A 20,702-nucleotide genomic window follows, 5' to 3' on the forward strand; every position below is an offset into this window, starting at 1 on the left:
TTTTGAACGTCCGCTTGAGGAGACAATCCCTAATATTCCGATAGTGCCAGAAATGGAAACTTTAAAAGCTTTGTTGAATCCCACTAGGACTACTCGTTCTTCGTGTATTAAGTTAGCTGAAACGGAGGCACTCTATGAACTGAAACCTGGACCTTACAGATGCTCCCAATTGTTTTAGGGAAAGAAAATGAAAACCCCTATTACCATGTTAGGGATTTTGAGGAAATTTGTAGTACTCTAAGAATTAGAGGCTTAGATGATGATGCTTTGAAACTTAGGTTATTCCCATTTTCCCTGAAAGATAAGGCCAAGTCGTGGATATATAGTTTGGAATCTGAGTCAATTGAGACATATGAACAACTTACATCTGCCTTTTTCAATAAGTTTTTCCCTAGGCACAAAACATCGTCTATTAGGACGCAAATATGCACATTTTCATAACAAGAGGGAGAATCTTTATATAGGTATTTGTAAAGGTTCAATGATTTATTATCCCAGTGTCCTCATCATGGTTTAGAAAATGTTAGGCTAGTTCAGATCCTTTATGAGGGTTTAGATTATTCCACAACGACCATGGTTGAGTCTCTATGCACTGGTGGATTTGAAAACCAAACTGTTGATGCGGCGATGGAATTTTTTAATGAAATCGCCGAAAAAACCCAGCAATGGGAAAATAGTAGGGCACCCCATAAAACAAGTCTTTTAAGTAGAGGAAACGTTAATAGGGTAGAAGGAGGCTATGAATCAGATACCAAAATTGCTGCTATATCAAAAAGGTTAGAAGCTTTAGAAGTGGGCCAGAGTAGTGGTAGAGTGGAGCCTTTTTGGGAAGGCCAGAATATTGAATAGCAAGCCAATGCTCTTTACAATAACACTAGATTTGATAACCGTCAAAAGATTGACCCATATTCAGAAACCTATAATCCTGGTTGGAGAAACCATGCGAACCTTTCATGGTCTAAGGGCCAGAATCAAGGTCAGTTTAGTAATTCTAATGCTCCCCCAGGTTTGGCTATACTAAGAATCCTTCAGGACTAGCTCAGTTTCAGAATCAGTCAGATAAGAAAATCCTAAGTTTAGAGGAATCTCTCGCCTTGTTAACTCAGCAAACTGCAAAATTTCAGTTATCCGTAGAACAGAGTCTACAAGCTAGTAACAGGATAGGAAAAGAAAATAGTCAGGCTATTTCCGAGTTAAAAACCCAGGTTGGTCTGATAAGTGATTCTTTGAGAGAAAAAGATTAGTTTCCTAGTCAAACACAACCCAACCCTAGAGGAGTTCATGAATTAGGTGTAAAACCATCGAATCAATTGAATGTTGTTAAAACCCTTAGGAGTGGTATAGTTGTAGAGAATAAGGTAACCATGCCCGATAGTGAACATACTGTAGTTCACCCCTCAGAATATCACCTCTCAGGACCAGTAGCTGAGGAGACTGATAAAGTTTCTGATAATGTGAATACGGTTCCTGAAAGGTATGATTTTATGCCTGGAGCCCCATTTCCCCAACTATTAATACCAACAAAAAAAGTGTCGAACTTTAATGACATATTGGAGGTTTTTAAGAAAGTTACCATAAACCTTCCTTTATTAGATGCAATTAGGCAAATTCCTGCTTATGCCAAGTTCCTTAAGGATATGTGTACGCGAAAGCGAAAACTTAGCGTCCATAAGAAAGCCTTTTTAGCTAGTCACGTAAGTTCAATCATTCAGAACACCACAACTCCAAAGTACAAAGACCCAGGTTCTCCTACCATTGCTTGCACAATAGGTAACTTCCGTATAGAAAAAGCTTTACTTGACTTTGGAGCCAGTGTGAACTTACTGCCATTCCATGTATACTTACAACTAGGACTTTGTGAAATGAAACCTACTCAGATGACACTGCAGTTAGTTTATAGGTCTGTTAAAATCCCTCGAGGTGTTATCGAGGATGTTCTTATTGAGGTCGACAAGTTTATTTATCCTGTGGATTTCGTGGTCCTAGATACCCAACCTGTCCCTGATCCAGAGAACCAGATACCTGTAATTTTAGGTCGCCCATTTTTAGCTACGTCTAATGCGATCATTAATTGTCGAAATGGTGTAATGAGTTTATCTTTTGGTAATATAACTATGGAGATGAACATTCTTAATGTCAGTAAGCTACCTCATGATCTAGATGACACATGTGTTGAAGAGGTGAACATGATAGAAGCCTTAGTTCAGGAGTCATTACCAAACATTTTGTCTGAAGACCCATTAGAAAGTTGTCTATCCCATTTTGGTTTAGATTTTAACGACGATAGCACTATTGAACAGGTGAATGCTCTATTAGATTCTACCCCCGTGTTAGACACTGATAGATGGAAAGCTAGGTTCAAACCGTTACCAGTTTCTGAGACTACCTTAATTCCTTCTTTAGAAAAGCCCCCGAAGTTGGACTTTAAACCACTACCCGATACTCTAAAGTATGTGTTTTTAGGCACATCTGAGACTTTACCTGTGATTGTAGCTTCCGATTTGGATAGTGATCAGGAAAAATGCCATTTCATGGTTGAATCAGGAATTGTCTTAGGGCACATCGTTTCTTCAAAGGGTATAGAGGTAGACAAAGCCAAAGTTGACCTTATTAAGACTTTACAGGTCCCAAAAACCGTAAAATATATTAGATCATTGTTAGGGAATGTAGGTTTTTACCGTCGATTCATTAAGGATTTTAGCTTGATTTCTAGACCTCTTTGCAATTTGCTTGCAAAAGATGTTAAGTTTGTCTTTGATGATGCTTGCTTAAAGGCTTTTGATAAGCTTAAAACTTTACTCACTACTGCCCCGATAGTCAAGGCACCTAACTGGAACCTATCCTTTAAAATTATGTGTGATGCTTCAGATTATGCTATAGGCGTTGTGCTAGGTCAGCGAGAAAACAAATTACTCCATGTGATTTACTATGCTAGCAAAACTCTGAATGATGCCCATATGAACTATACAACTACCGAGAAGGAATTGCTAGCCATCGTGTTTGCCTTGGATAAGTTTAGATCCTATTTATTAGGTTCTAAGATCGTAATCTATACTGATCATGCTGCTTTGAAATAACTTTTGTCTAAGAAGGATACCAAACCTAGATTGATTAGATGGATCCTTTTGTTACAAGAATTTTTTCCAGACATTAGAGACAAAAAGGGTGTAGAGAATGTAGTAGCAGACCACTTGTCTAGGCTAGTTGTTAGTTCCCTTAATAATTCCCTTCTTATAAGGGATAGTTTTCCTGATGAACAATTGTTCTCTGTTTCCCAATAACCTTGGTATACAAATATAGTGAATTATCTTGTTACTGGTGGAATGCCTCAACATTGGGGTAAGCAAGATCGTTCTAGGTTTTTAGCCGAGGTTAAGCATTTCTTTTGGGACGATCCTTATCTGTTTAAGTATTGTCCGGACCAGATTATTAGGAGATGTGTATCTGAGAGTGACCAGTCTAGTATTATCTCCTTTTTTCATGAACATGCATGTGGGGGTCATTTTAGTGCTAAGAAGACTGCTGCTAAGATTTTGCAGTGTGGATTTTACTGGCCTTCGTTGTTTAAAGATTCTCATAGTCATTGTGTTTCTTGTGAGCGTTACCAGAAGTTAGGAACCATTTCTCGTAGAAATATGATGCCTTTGAACCCTATTTTAGTGATTGAGGTCTTTGATGTGTGGGGCATTGATTTTATGGGTCCATTTCCTATTTCGTTTGGCTATCTTTACATACTTGTCGCTGTAGACTATGTGTCTAAGTGGGTTGAGGCGGTTCCGTGTAAAACGAATGACCACAGGGTCGTAGTCCAGTTTTTGAAAGAGAATATACTTACACGATTTGGTACACCGCGAGCTATAATTAGTGATGGAGGTTCACACTTTTGTAATAGACCTTTTGCACTTTTAATGAAACAATATGGTATTACCCACAAAGTAGCTACCCCATATCACCCACAAACTAGTGGTCAGGTACATGTCTCCAATAGGGAAATTAAGTGTATTTTAGAGAAAACAGTTAATCCTAATAGGAAAGACTGGTCATCGAGGCTTACTGATGCCTTATGGTCTTATCGTACTGCGTTTAAGACACCCATTGGAATGTCACCTTATCGTTTAGTGTTTGGAAAGGCATATCACCTACCTGTTGAGTTAGAGCATAGAGCCTATTGGGCTATTAAGAACCTAAACTTTTCACTTGACAAGGCAGGAGCTCACAGAAAACTCCAGCTTAATGAGTTGGACGAGATTCGTAGAGATAAATACGATAGTGCTAAGGAGTATAAGTACAAAATGAAACTTGTACATGATAAGAATATTTTATGAAAGTCATTTTCTCCAGGTCAAAAAGTTCTTCTGCATGACACTCGTTTGCATCTATTCCCCGGGAAGTTGCGCTCTCGATGGACCGGTCCTTTTGTGGTCCGTACTGTTTTTTCTCATGGCGCTGTTGAGATTGAGACACCAGATGGTAGTAGTTCTTCGAAGGTTAACGGTCAGCGATTGAAGCCCTTTTTAGAGCCTTTTCCTACAGGTGATGTTGAGGAGGTCCCTCTGGAGGACCCTGTTTACCTTGATTGACCATCGAGGCAATTTTGTATGTTGTATATTATTTTTGTAGGTTTTTGGTTACACTTCACCCAGGTACTATCTTTCCGACTTCTCTCTTTACTATTTCCTCATGTTACTTATATTTTTGGTATTGTTCTTTAATTAGAAACATTGAGGACAATGTTAGATTTAAGTTTGGGGGTGGGGTAGAAACTTTTTGTTTCCTTTTTGTTACAATAAATAAACTCCAGAGCCTAGAAATTTATGTCTATTAAGGATGGCACTACCAATCTAAGTGGATGGAAGCATTTTGGTTGTAGGAGTTGAGGAACCAATCTAACTAGATGGCAACATCTAAAGAGTCTGTTCATAAAAGCACAGAGCTCAGGTGTTAGAAATAACATGATAGTTTCACCATATCTCGTTGAGTCCTTTTCACTTCTGTTTTTATTTTATTTTATTTTTAAACTATGTTACTCTAAGTGATTAGGTGGGGCTCACGATTCAAGTTATTACCAATGCTAGGGTGAATTAGAGTGATTGAGATAAAAAAAAAAAAAACAACTGAGACCAGACCATCAGACCAACCAGAATAAATTCAATAAAGTCGACCACTGGTACCCTTGTATATGCCAGTGTGTTGACCTAGAGTTAGGATTATCAATCACTGGTTCCCTTGTATATGCCAGTGTGTTGATATTAGTCAGACTAGTATCTCAGTCCATTAGGATAGGTTCATTTTGGCGGAGGCCTTCAGACAGATATGAGAAACACCGTTCACCTAGTAAACATCAAAACCATCTATGTTTTTCTCTATATCCATCTTCTTGATCTATCCATGTGATTAGTTTTGACTCCGGATATTGATGTCCATAGTGAGACTATCTGAGTAGAGCTCTGTCACTTATATATGAATTTAGTATGCTTGAGTGCAAACTCGTGTACAACAATTGGAATTTCACATCAGGGTACTTCCTCATGTAGTCAATAAGTATGCCAACCAAGGAGATCCTTTAGTGCCTTCCAAGGTTCTGCGTAGATAGCTAGGATCTGGAGTAAAGTTTTTTTGGGTATACCTCTGGTAAGCCCTCCCGAGACTATAACTCGGCCACTAGGGACACCTAGGGGTTTAAAGGCTTATTGCATACGTTAAATGCAATCGATGATCCCTGCGACAGTGAGTTAGGATTTTATTTTATTTTTGCTCGAGGACTAACAAATAATAGGTTTGGGGGTATTTGATAGACACATTTTTGTGTCTAATTTGTCTCGATTCTATATATTGTTGGAGCTCATTTTTGTACTTATTATGGTGTTTTATGTGTGTGTAGGCATTTTTGGCCAATAAACATTTTTGGAAAAATCGGCTCGAAAAGTTGTCTAAAGCACCTGGAGGAAATGATATTGGCACCCACAGATTGGATAAGGGGCACCCCATGGCACCCCCAAGAGAGATGCTATCTACACACCTACTCTGGATAGGGGGCACCCTTTATCTTCACCAGAATTTTGGCGTGAAAAACTGAATTCAAATTCAGTTTTGCAGCGGAATTTTCAGGCGAGATTTTGCTGGAGTTTTGGCCGGATTCAATGGGCTCTTTGGATTGGATATATCCTGTTATAACTAAACAGGGCTGGTAGGTGTGATTGGATCGAATGAGTTGGGCTAGATAAGCCGGAAGAAGAAATCAGAGGTGTGGAGTTTCACGGGACTGTTGAGATTTCATGAATCGGATTTGGAGTGGTTCAGCTGCATATTTTTGTTGGGCTGGACTTCTTAAATCATAACAGGGTTGGTGTGTATGTTTGGATCAAGTATTTTGGGCTGAAAAACCATGTTGGAGCGAAACAGAGGAGCTGGATGTTTATCGAAGTTCTGTTGATGACTAGGAGGAGATTTAGTCGTAGTTTGACGTGGAGATGGATTGGAATTTAGTTGATGAGTCAAAACAGGATTGGTATGAGCTTTAGATTCGATAAAACAGTGACAAATCTTCGGTTTGAGCGAAACAGGGAAGTCAAGTTATTATCGGACTTTCTGGTTATATATATGGGAGTTGGCGAGATTATGGAGAGGTTAACTATATTTGGGACTCTATCTTACCTTATTTGAGAAGTTTACAACTCACAGAACCTCGTAGAGAAGCTTGGCAGGGAAATAAATCCCGAGACTTGAGGTGGAGGAAAGATAAGAATAGCCGAAGATTTCTTGAAGTTCAATCGACCTGTGGGATATAAAAGGAGTTGGGATAGCTCATAGAAAACCTACATACACTTTGGGGAAGTTTAGAACATAACAGAGCACAAAAACACCAAGTTGCAGAGATACAGGCGAGAGGAAGAAGAAGAACTCAGAACAACAGTAAGAGACAGTCGCAGAATCCGTGGCCTTTTCTTTCAAATTCAATCAGTTTGTCAAAATTTCTGTAACAATTATTCAGAGTTCGCAACAGTTTTGTGTTAGGGTACTTCGTAACAGTGGTTCGTAACAATTATATCCGTTACAAACACGCTGTTTTATACCTTCTCTTCTTTTTAATCAACTTTTGAGCAACAAACATGTATTTTGAGAAAGTGATTAATATGAGGAGCTAAACCCTATTTCTGAGGCGATAGAGGAAGCTATTTTTCCAACAAAAAGTGGTATATTCTTATTTATTTATTTATCGCAATTATTTTTATGATTGTTTTGCCTTGAGTGAAAATTGTTTAAATGATTCTTGTTAAGCAATTGTTATTTCTTTTGATAGAGCATGCTTGGATCTAGGTTTTTGATGTTCTATGCTTCGGATTTACACTTGTTATTTTGAGAATCTACTTGTCGCAATAGTTTAGAATCAAATTGAACGAAAAAAATTGCATGAATATAAATATTGGATTAAATCACTTTGAACTTGGAAAATAGTGGAATCTTAGACTCAGTGTTCAGTTAATATTGATATCAACTTTGATTGAGTTTGCTATAATTTTTAGTGAGTTTTCTATTTTAATATTAGAATTTAAGTCTAATTAACTTCGCAAGTCTGAGAATCGAACCACTTTTACCACTATCTACAAATCATATCACTTGCCTCATAAGTTTTATATTTAACCGTCACCATCCATTGCTTACCCCGCAACAATGTCACTGTTACGTGCTAAGCAGGGGACTTAATGTTGATGGTAGTTTTTCGAATAGGGCTAAAATTGTAAAACCTTGTATTTAATGCGCTGAAGACCTGCAAGGGTATAAAGACATTTAAGAAGTGATGAGTGCAAAAAACCTCTTCATCATTGAGCAATTCAATATGTATGGAATTCATTCAGAATGGTGCAACAATCCCGAATATTCTATGAATTTTCCTAATAGCATTATCCATTTGATGCATTATGTGCCTTGTAATTTCCTATGCTATGTTCCGCAAGAGAACCATCAATGTTGGCATGACATGACGGTTAATGTTCACTCTCAGCAGAGTAGCATGAATCTCCTGAAGTGTCAGTATTGAAGTCTGCATGAAAGTACTCACATAGGATGCATCAAAGACTGCATGAAAGTACTCACACAGGATACATCACTCTCTGACAAAGAGAATCTCGTATCACGCACTTCTAAGTTGGCTCGATCACGCTTGAATTCCTTAAGAAAAATATAGACTGTTAATATCAGTCTCAGAACAATCACGGCCACACAATTTGGCCGCATGTTTTAACAAACCGAGACCACTCCTGGACTAACTAGGTAATCACGCATTGACCGCTGGTGGGCCTACTAATGTCCCAACCAATTGGACTTTATTTAAACACATTCCAGCGTTGTCTAACGCCAACCCTAAACAGGGTGATCATGTTGTTAAAAGAAGCTCGAAGGAGCTAGACTGTCCAAAACAGTCTCAGGAGCATCACGAACGTCCAACTTTGCCAGCCTGGTTGGACGGCTTGGATCCTCCTACAAACGGTAAAGGAAGTGCTAACATGATCATTGGCGGGCCAACTATTGACCTAGTCGATCAACTTGCATGCGACAAACTTATAGAGTGCTCAATCGCTTACCCAAACATGGGCGTTCACGCTGCGTAAAATAGCTCAAACGGATTAAGACCGGCAAAGACGGTCTCAAAACGCATCACGTCCGTCCAACTTAGCCGGTCTAATTGGACGGCTTAGACCGCATCTTGAGCGATCAAAGAAGCGCAGGCGTGTCCACCGGTAGCCCAGCTTTTCCCCCACTCGATCGGTTTGCCCATGGAAATACCATAGAGCAATAAAGCGTTTGCCCAAACTATGGCAGGCGTGATGCTTCTAAACCCTAATTTTGGGTCGCGGAAGTACACTAGCGTCTTAAATCGATCACAACCATCCAACTTAGCCAGCCTATTTGGATGGCTTAGATCGCATTTAGGACCATCAGGAAGGTGCACATCCGTTCACCGTCAGCCCAACATGGGCCCCACATGATCGATCTCTCCAAAAGAGGATCACGTCGTGCCAAACCGCTTGTATAAAGTCACGTGTGCGTGACTGATTTAAAACCCTAATTAAGGTTTGCGGCAATGCACACCTGTCGTAGTTCGATCATGACCATCCATCTTCGCCATCCTAAACGGAGGGTGTGGATATAGACTCAAGAGTTCCCAAGGATGTCAACGGGATCACCGTGGGACCACCTTTGCGTGTGATCGGCGGCCTATGCAGACTAGGGCCCGACGCCTCGAAACACACGCCCAAAGGTGGCATGCCACATGTCTTTTAAACCTTTCCAGCAATGTATTTCTGTTGCAAATCGATCACGACCACTCATATTTGCCGGTCAAATTGGGTGGCCTAGATCGAATCTTTGTGGGACCGAGAGGTGTAGACATGCACGCCGGCGGGCCGTCTCCCCGCATGCCTGGTCGGTCACTCCAAAATTAGTGCCCATGCTTGGATTCGATCAAGCCAAAGAGGGGATGTTGCACACCTCTAAAAAATCCTAAAATCCATCAACGGCAGCAAATATGTGCCGCAAATCATCTCGTCCGTCCAAATTTGCCAGCTTGGTCGGACGGCTTGGACTGAAAGCTAGGCGATCAATGAAGCGTCTCAATGATTACCGTCCGCCACTCTGCCACAGGGAGTGATCGACCAGATGGTGGCCCGCCCATGCGGCCTCCAAACGATCACTCGAAGATGGTTGGACGTGCTGCCATTTTAAGACGCTTAATTCGCGACTTGTTCAATCAATCTTTAAAACAACGATGCTTCATACATATCGATTGTTTTGAGTTGCTTGCTTAAAAGCGATGCATTACATGCATCGAGCATACACAATATTTCATGAATATCAATTCCATAAATAACTTAGTTATTTAACCTGATATCACCGTATGCTATTTATTACGGCGGGTCCCACGACTCTACGCACTCATTCGAGACATCAAACATGTCTCAAACTGGGGGATACTTACTAGGGTATTGGTATGGCGGTTTACAGCGTGCGTCGTACAAGACTCCCATTACGAGAACGTGTCAGGGGGCATGGACGGTTAACGATGATGAGGGAAGTGGGCAAAGGCGTGATCGTGGGACAATCACATACACGACCCCACTACTCAATCACTCCACTTCCTACGAGATTAGGGTTGCGCTCAATGACTTGTATAAATAGGTCCTTCACATATTTTCAAACAACACAAGAAACCAAGTTGTTGTTAACACCGTATCCAGAAACACCCAGAACTGATAGCTTACATCATGCAAGCCAGTTCAACATTCTGATACAAGTCATAAACAACCAACACCTTCACAATCTCAACACCTTCTTCGCTTCCCTCCCTATGATCAACCCCATCTCCTTCACTTTGTGACGGAAGCAAGTTTGGGACGACCATTTCTTGTTTAGGCCAGAATTGTACAGATTGATCTCTCGAATCTAAAGTACTCCCGTGCAGTGCATTTGTTTAGAGTTTAAATTCGCTTCTCATCCACACACACCCAAATTTACCTAAATCAGCAGAAACAGTTTTCACCCCTCAAACACCTGTTTTAACAATTGCAAGCAAAAGTTGAAAACGTCGAAACACATATGCTTTTATGCTAAACCAAAACCGATTCAACATATTGTGACTTTTTCACATATTGTTTCTATCAGAACCCCTCATGATCCTTTGATAAAGCCTACCTACAAGGGATAGAACTTAATCCCGCTAAATCAAAAAGTCACCCAAACCATAAGGGTTCACAATATATGAGATCGAGTATTAAGGTGGTAAAACCGAAATCAAACATCCCATAAACATACATAGCAATAAGATAAAAGAAAATAAGCACGGGTTATGTAAACCGAAAACTATCACAAGAAAAATTACTCAATCAAATAATTCTATTCATAATAATTTTATTCATAATAGACCAATACAATCAATGAAAGAAATCAAAAATTGATGTCTATTTTTCCTTGCAACTTAGTCCTTCATGTCAGAATTGAATGAAGGTGGATTACTACTTTTCATCTTTTGAATTTCTTCAAGTAGAAAACCTTGTTGCTTGACCAGAATCTCTTGCAGATGAGAAATTTTCGTGAAGGATTCTACAAGAGCATGTAATTCTGTCTTTGATTGAACACAAAAATGTGTCAATGCCTCAATACACTGATCTTTCTTCAGAGTATTCTCTCTTTCCTTCTTGCTAATCCAATCTCCCTTTCTGATTTTACCCTTAATATCAAGAGATAATCCGTACTTAGTTTTAGGATGATCTTTCTGATCCTGCATCTTCTCCAGAGAAACCATTTGATCCAGACCCATAGTTCGGACAAGGAATGATCAAAATAAGAGAAGAATCTTTTTATTTTTCATACTACCGAAAATATAATATTCCTAAAATACGAATATATCAAATATATTCAAATACTAGATATTATTTCCATAATCTACACAAAAGTGCCTTGAATTTTCTTCTTCCTCACTCAAAATTTGGCACACGAGATGAGGAAAGAATTCTAATACCGATCAAGTGGCATTAGTATGAGATTTTCTGTCATTATGGAATTTTGAACAACCAGAGTATTCTTGATCTAGTATAGTATGAAAGGATCTCTTTCTGTTACCTCGAACCAACGAAGTATCTTGGGATAGACTGAAATTGCAAACGCAACTTTTAGCAATTCTGTTTTTAAGACAGTTTTTGCATCTTGTCTTATTTCTCCCTTTACCATTAGATGATTTACTAACATTGGAAGACATGTCCATTTTTAAATAGGTAAATCACTAATGGAGGAGGAAGGAATAAGATTGACAACTAATGCAACATCAGCTGTTTCCTCTTCTTCAGAATCATATGAATCGCAGGACTCGTCTAGAGTTACAGCCAATTCCTTGCTTCTAGTGTATTTCTTAAGATTGGGACATTATTTAGCAATATGACCAAACCCTTTACACTTGAAGCACTGCGGCTGATATTCATCATCTTCTTCCTGATCCTTTTTGACAGGAACTCGATCATGCGGTCGAGAAGATCGATAAGTATCATTAACAAATCTATTGTTTCTTTTCTTCAAAAGATCTCGAAACTGTCTAGTGATTAATGACAATGATTGTTCAATTTAATAATCAGAATTTTCTGCAATCTGTTCATTTGAATCATCCAACTGTCTATTCCTTTCCATTTGAGCTTTTGGATCTTTTGCTTTAAAAGCGATTCATTTGGTTTCAATAGACTGTGATTTATGATAAAAGATCTTTAAAACTTACCAAAGAGTGCTTCGTGTGAGAGTTGAAAGATCGTTTTCTTCTATGATTGCATGTTTCTTAGAATCGTATCTTGATAGCAACGGTCCGAGAATCTTGCATATTATATCTTTTTCAGAAATAGTCTTTCCTAACGAGAAAGAAGCATTAATTATCTCAGAGAGTTTAATGTGAAACTCCTCAAAAGTGTCGTTGTCATTCATTCGAAGGTTTTCCCACTCGGAAGTGAGGGTTTGAAGTCTAGTTTCTTTTTCTGAAGAATTTCCTTCGAATACGATCTGAAGATTATCCCGAGCTTCTTTTGAAGTCTGACATGTTGACACGTGATGTTGTAAATCACGACTTACAGCATGAATAATAGCATTCAAACCATCTGAGTTCTGCTTTGCAAGTGCCTTTTCTTCGTTTGAAAACTCTACTAAGCGTTTGAGCTCAGTTTCTGAATTTTCTCTCTTTGGAAGAGTATAACCATCGACGACTAATAACCAAGTATTAAAGTCTCGTGATTGAAAAAAAGATCTCATAGCAGATTTCCACCATAGATAGTTTGTTCTATCAAATCTTGGCGGTACATTAACTGAAGTCGATTCATGAGAACTCGAGTTCATTCTTATAGGTTGGATCGCACCAAACACAAATTGTTAGATCTTTTCGTGTTTGCCCCCTCTGATACCAATTGAAAAAGCGAGGGTACCAAAATATACCTCAAGCTAAAACTTTTCCTACCTATAAGTCCTTTCTCCGAAAGTGATTGTCTATGGACTGAGTCGAGACAATACAACCAATCTGTTCACAGTTCGTGTGATCGTCTATGGATACGAGATCGAGACAATACAACAACGAAGTATGTTTACTCGATACAAAGGTTTGGACTTAACCAAGCACAATAGGATTACTTATCAAGTAAATAGGAATTAACGTTTGTGTAATTTACTTTATTTATAATAAAACAATTATAATGCGGAATATAAAAGTAAATGACACAACAAGATTTTGTTAACGAGAAAACCGCAAATGCAGAAAAACCTCGGGACCAACATTCAATCATAATCATGGGTTTACGGTTCTACCAAAACAAGTTTCGGTTCTACCTCCATGTGAGTACTGTGCATAGTCACACTAGTTTTCCAAAAATTCGGTTGACTAGGTACTAGGATCGGTTACCCATATATGTATGGTATCTAACTTAAATGTGTTGCACATGTCCATAGGATCGGTTCCCCTTTCTGCTATAAACCTTGCTGCACCGCATACAAGGATCGGTTCCCCCTTTCCTTTTAATTGGTCAGACATACAAAATCCGATCATACCACAGGTGATTACTTAAGATCGGTTTTACTAATAAAAGTTATACCAATACATAAGCCAGGCCTTTGTGAATAGTTCTACCAAGAACACAACAAGTTGTGAGCGGTTATACTCTATCACACATATTGGTTGTTCATAATATACGCAATGAATAACAAAACCAATAACACCTGGAAATTTCCATTTCGGTTCACAAACAAGTTTATGAACTTACTTCCTTAGAACACATGTAAACATTGTTCCCTAGGATGAAATCCTCACCTCATACCCATACATAATCACAATAGCATTCAAATGATTATGGCGATGTCGTATCTACAAAGTTTAATGGTTAAGCAATAAACCTCGTATTGTATTCCTCAATACTATGTTTATCTAGAGTTCGCATATATATGCTCCGAAGTTATGTTTTCGATATGCACGACTTGAAAGATACATTATGGAATGAAACAGGTCAAGTCAAATATCACTAACCTCAAGTGGAAGGATGATTGTTGTCGTTGTAGCTCCTTGCTTCTTCACATCTTCAAGACTTCGCAATACTTGTAATGTCTCATATCTTAATACTTTCAAGCTAACATATACGAATTTGACTCTAGTACATAATCAAGTGACTCTTAACATGAGTTTTGATTCACTAAAATATGACAACCAAACTTGACATACCAACGCTTGGTGGGTTCAACCGAGCAATGCTCTAACACTTCTCTTCTTCAGCCGAACCCTGATAGACGCATTTATGTGTCTAATATAGCTCATTTGTATATATTGTTAGTACTCGATATTGTACTTATTTGGTTATTTTATGTATTTGTAGGTGTTTTTGGAAAATAATCTCTTGCGGCGAATTTGGCTAAAAATGTGGCATTTGGACCTCCGTTGATAACGTACCGGAAGCGCCTCAGAAGTGTACCGGAAGTATCCCAGAAATACCCCGGAGGAACCCCGAAAAAAAATGCGGAAAATGCCCCATAGGACACTTGTTATACGGACCCTTGATTTTGGATAAGGGGTAACCTAATTACTAAGGGGTGACCCATTTCCAGGCATCTGCTAAAGGGAGACCAGCCACAGATAAGGGGAGGTCAACTTCTCAAATTCAAAAGAAAATTTTGGCGGGAAAAAAGGCAGCAGCGTCAACAGTTTTGGATCAAGGATTTGAGCGACCTAGCAGGCGATTCAATGGGCAAATTTGATACACACGGACTCTACAAGACATAAGGGACCTGTTAGAAGCGATTAGACCCATCTAATTGGGCTGGATAAGTCACAAAATCCACACAAAGTCAAGACAGTGCACACGGTCCCTGTTTAGGGTTTTGAATTGGTTTGAAAGATTTGGGAGAGATTCTTGCGTGGGATATACTTCAAAACAGTTGAGTTCAAGTCAGAGAAGATTTTGGGAGCAATAGAATAGCTCACAGACGCATACAAAGATCGACAGATGGAATTATTGTTCAAACTGCACGTGAAGAATAAGAGATTTATTCTCGAATTTGATCGAGTTTCTAGGGAATCTGAAGGCTATATAAGTGTTGGTTTACATTAAAGAAAGGTTAGAAACCTTTAGGAGAGAGTTTAGAGTCGATGAGAGCCTAGGAGAAGCAATTATAGAGGAGACAACGCTGCTGCTGCTGCTGCCATTAAAGCTTCTGAAGAACACGAAGAACAGACTCGCAGAGTCAGTCGTTCTTCAGCAGACTTATTTTCAGACCACTGTTGTTGTTTCACAGCAGTAGGTAGTTATCGTTTACAGCAGTCTTAAATTACCATACCCCTTTGTAACAGTGGCGTTGTAACACCATTACAGCGTTACAAATTTCTGTTTCATCTTATATTCATCAATAAAAACACCTATTTTAGCCATGAATTCATCTTGTGAGTGTGTCTTTGGGATGAGGAGCTAAACCCATTAGCCGAGACGACGGAGGAAGCCATTGGTCCATATTGATTGGTATAATTCTAATTTTATTATTTATTTGCAATATTATTATTTGATTATTTGCATGGAATTGAATTAAAATATTAGTTTTTATTGATATTGTGAATTATTTTGATGAAGCATGCTGGGTTTTAAACTTTTGATGTTTTATACTTTATTACAATTATTACTTCAAAAATATTTGAGGCAAATATTAGAATTATTTTAAAGATAAATTGCATGAATATTATTTAGAATTTACTATTAATGGTAATGGTGGAATCCTAGTCTTGGTTTTTTCTCTAAAGGTTTGAACTATTTTATTTATTTGCCTGTTTAATTTAAATCTAGAAAAATTGTTTTCTTCACAAGTCTGAAAAGACCCGTTTTTACCACTACTACAATCACTTTGAAAACCATCAAATTTTTGGCGCCGCGACGCGGACTGTGTTTAGTTAGCATTTTTTTTAGATTTTTTTATTATTTTTGTTCTTCTTTACGTTTTTGGTTTTTTTGTTTCCTTGCAGATTTTTGAAGATTGGAGCGAAAGACAATTTTGCCAAAGCTTGTGGTGATTTACTTAAAGTTTGGGAGCGAAAAGCAAAGCTAAAGGAGCGAAAGAAGAAGATTTTTTTATTTTTTGTAAAAGAGAGAAAAAAAAAGAGAGACATTTTTTTTGTATTAGATTTCTTTTCTTTTGTATTTTTTTTATGGACTTTGGACATTAATTTTGGGACATTTTTATTTTTATTTTTAAACCCTACGGAAGGGTACCCTTAAATAAAACTGTTTGCAGGGAAGGACGGTGATTACAATATCACCTCGGCCCCTCGGGTTCGCACACGGCATAGGAGTCGTGGCCCGAGTCGACTTCAGCGGTTCTTCGCCCGTCTGGTACGGGAGGTAAAATTCTAAACACCCGCGAATCTCCTGCAAGCGGGTTACTGGACTCCTTAAGGTGAATATATGCTGAGGACTTGAATATGGACTGTTTTTAAATTCCTAGTAAAGGGCAAGGACTGGACCATATAAGATAAGGGTTCGGATTTCATCACCGCTCCCTTCTTGCCCGTCTTAGGAAAACGAAACCTAAAGCGAACCTAAGCCTAAAATTTGGACTAGAAAGAGACCTATAGGGTATCGAGCTTAACAGGACAATCATTCGAAAAATATTGGTTACTCTTTTAAGCACACCTCGAAGTTCTTGACGGTTTCTGCGAGTTGAATGCGTGACTGCGCCGCATTGGATCGGTGAGGTTTTGGGTATCAAAGCTCCTCTGAGCTTCCCTCGCCTCGATTCAACTTGCTTAACTCGGATTGATTCCAGAGGGGTTTGCTCAAATTGTAACGAATTCCCTTTCGAAGGATTAGAAGCTGGTCTAGAAACAATCTAAGTGGAGCCATCATGCTTGTTGTTTGCTAGAAATCTTTAGGTTTGCTGTGGTAAAGTCGAGTCAGCCTGCTGTGTGTTGCTAGAACCTTCCTGTTAGGATTTTTATTTCTTTTTGAATTCTTTTTAGTGTATGCCCGATTTTGTTAGGGCTTGGAAAAGAGATACTCTAGGTCGATTGATTAGCGAAAAACCTAGTAGTTCTTCTGATTTAAGCAGGGAGCTCGAAGATTCTTCTTTTGAGAGCCCTGTTTTTGGAAACTTGTTTTGAGAATCTGTCTCTTTGTGAGGAAAGTACCCCTAGTACTTCTGTTGTGCCAGCGATGGCAACTTTGAAAGATTACATGTTCCCAACTAGGACCAACCGAGCTTCATGCATTAAATTGCCAGCCACTACGGCTAATTTGAGATAAAACCTAGTATTCTTCAATGATCCCTATATTCTTAGGAAAAGATGATGAGAACCCTTATTTTCATATTAGGGACTTTGAGGAAATCTGTGGGACAATTAGAATAAAGACCTTACTGATGAAGTCTTGAAACTTAAGATGTTTCCCTTTTCCTTGAGAGATAAAGCCAAGACCTGGCTAACAACCTACCGTCTGAATCCATAGAAACATGGCAGGAACTTATCGCTGCCTTCTATATGAAATTCTACCCTAAGCATAAAACTGCAGCTGTTAGGCAGAAAATTAGTGCTAGTGTGCAACAAGAGGGAGAGTCTCTTTATAGGTTTTTAGAGCGATTCAATGATCTCCTATCTCAGTGTCCTCACCATGGATTTGATAATATGAAACTTGTACAGATTATTTATGATGGTTTAGACTATTCGACCAAAGCCATGGTTGAGTCTATGTGCGCTGGTGAGTTCACTAGTAAAAATGCTGATGATGCTTTTACCTTCTTAGGAGCTATCGCTGAAAAATCCCAACAGTGGGAATCTTGTGTTGAACCCCCTAAAAGACTCTTGGTCAATAGAAGTAGCACCAATATGGTAGATACGAGTTTTGCGTCAGATGCTAAGTTTGCTGCTTTGTCCAGAAGGTTAGAAGCTTTAGAAATGGGTCAGTCTAAAAATAGGCCCCTTGTTGAACCTAATAGAGCCTCTCAAGTCTCTAGTTGTGGAATAGAGCCCGATAATTCATTTTGGGAAGGTCAGGTTAGTGAAGAACAAGCCCATGCTGTCTATAACAATGCTAGGTTTGAGAACCGTCAGAAGTTTGACCCATACTCAGAAACCTACAACCCTGGTTGGAGAAACCATCCTAATTTCTCTTGGTCTAAGGGCCAGAGTCAAGGCCAGTCTAGCAATTCTCAGCCTCCCCCAGGTTTTGGTTTTAAGAACTCTTCAGGTCAAACCCAGTTTCAGAACACTTCCGAAAAAAGATCTCTACCTTAGAGGAAGCTCACTATGTTAGTAAGTAACCATGAATGCTATCAAAGAACCACATGAGCTTTCAACAAGAAACTAGGCAGGAATTGAAGAATATTCCCAGAGTCTTGCCAAGTTAGAACTTCAAGTAGGACAAATAGCTAAGTTTATAAGTGAGAGAGAGGATGGAAGGTTCCCTAGTCATACTGATCCTAACCCTAGGAGAGAAATCGTACAATCATGTGAATGCTGTCACAACCCTAAGAAGTGGAAAGAAAGTTGACAACAAGGTCGCCATGCCTGATAGTGAACATGCTGTAGTTCACCCTGCTGAGCCAGAAAATGAGGAGACTGATAGAGTCTCCAAAGAGACCAATGAGGGTCCTGTTGAGCCTCACTTTGTTCCCAGAGCCCCGTTTCCCCAGCTGCTAGTTCCGACTAAGAGGGAGTCCAACTTTAATGATATATTGGAGGTTTTTAAGCAGGTTAATATCAACCTTCCATTATTAGATGCAATTAGGCAGATTCCCTCTTATGCCAAGTTCCTTAAGGACTTGTGTACGCGAAAGCGTAAGCTCAGTGTCCAGAAGAAAGCCTTCATAGCTAGTCATGTGAGTTCTATTATTCAGAATACCACTACTCCTAAGTATAAAGACCCAGGGTCCCCTACCATTTCTTGTACAATAGGTAAGTACCGTGTTGAGAAAGCGTTGCTTGACTTAGGAGCCAGTGTGAACTTACTGCCATACCATGTGTACCTTAAGCTAGGACTTGGTGAGATGAAACCTACCCAGATAACACTCCAGTTAGCTGATAGGTCCGTTAAAATCCCTCGTGGTGTGATCGAGGATGTTCTTATTGAGGTCGACAAGTTTATTTATCCAGTGGATTTCGTGGTCCTAGATACCCAACCTGTCCCCGACCCAGAGAACCAAATACCTGTGATTTTAGGTCGCCCATTCTTAGCTACGTCTAATGCGATCATAAACTGTCGAAATGGTATTATGAATCTATCTTTTGGTAATATGACTATTGAGCTGAATATTTTTAATGTAAACAAGCTACATTCTGAGCTAGATAGCACATGTATTGAAGAGGTGAACATGATAGGAACCTTAGTTCAGGAGTCATTACCAAACATCGTACCGGAAAATACATTGGAGAGTTGTTTATCCCATTTTAGCCTGGATTTCGACGATGATAGTAACATTGAACAAGTAAATGCTCTGTTGGATTCTGTTCCTATGTTAGATATTGATATATGGAAAGATAGGTTCGAACCATTACTAGCTTCTGAGTCTATCTTAATACCTTATTTAAAAGAGCCTCCTGAGTTGGAGTCTAATTATACATTTTTAGGCCCACCCGAGTCTTTCCCTGTGATTATAGCCTCCGATTTGGATAGTGATCAGGAAAGTAGTCCAGAGACCGTGCTTCAAGAAAATAAGGAAGCCTTAGAGTGGACCATAGAAGATATGAAGCAAGCTGAGGATGAACCACCTGATTATGACTTAGAGAAAGCAATTGACCTTTTTCAAGAACCCGATGGTCTAGAAATTAGGAACATTGTGACTAGTCATTGTAGAGGCACCCAAAATTCTAAGTTTGGGGGTAGAGATTGTCAATTATCCCCAATAGAAGTCCCTAACTTGGGACTCAAGCCTAGTGCATCTGAGGTATCGCTTGAGTGTATTCAGACTCCACAACCTGATCCGCCTGATAATGTCCAGGAGAAAATCCAAATGTTAGAGACCCGTTTTTCGGATGAATCTGTTTGCCGAGACACTCATATGAAGCCCAAGTGGGCACCTCAGATAAATCCAGTTGTCTTGCGAGAAACTTTAGATCAGGTTTGCTCTATCTGCTCATTTTTCTGATCTTGAGCATTTGTCTCCTATTTGTGGCAGTTCTATTTGGTCTTATGGACCCACAATTATTTCGACTATTGGTATACGACTTTGGAAGGTGAAAATTCTTTTTGAGGTATTTGATGTCTAGCTAATGACTATAAATTTAGCATTTACTGGGAGGCTCCCGCGTTCATGTGATACGGTAATATCCTTCCTTATTTCTTTTCCCTCCAGTGGTAATAGTTTCTCCTTGTTCATGCTTTTATTTTCATCCTTAGAACATTGAGGACAATGTAAGATTTAAGTTTGGGGGTGGGGAAGAAACACTTTTTGTTAGCTTTTAGTTGCAATAAATAAACTCCAGAGCCCTAGAAATTTATGCCTATTGAGGATTGCACTAACTAATCTAAGTGGATGGAAGCATTTTGATTGTAGGAGTTTGAGGAACCAATCTGATTAGATGGAAACATCTAAAGAGTCTATTCATAAAAGCACAGAGCTCAGATGTTAGAAATAACATGATAGTTTCACCATATCTCGTTGAGTCCTTTTCACTTCTATTTTTATTTTATTTTGTTTTTAAACTATGTTTCTCTAAGTGATAG

Source organism: Papaver somniferum, unplaced genomic scaffold (assembly GCF_003573695.1).
Source record: "Papaver somniferum cultivar HN1 unplaced genomic scaffold, ASM357369v1 unplaced-scaffold_123, whole genome shotgun sequence".
Lineage (NCBI taxonomy): Eukaryota > Viridiplantae > Streptophyta > Magnoliopsida > Ranunculales > Papaveraceae > Papaver > Papaver somniferum.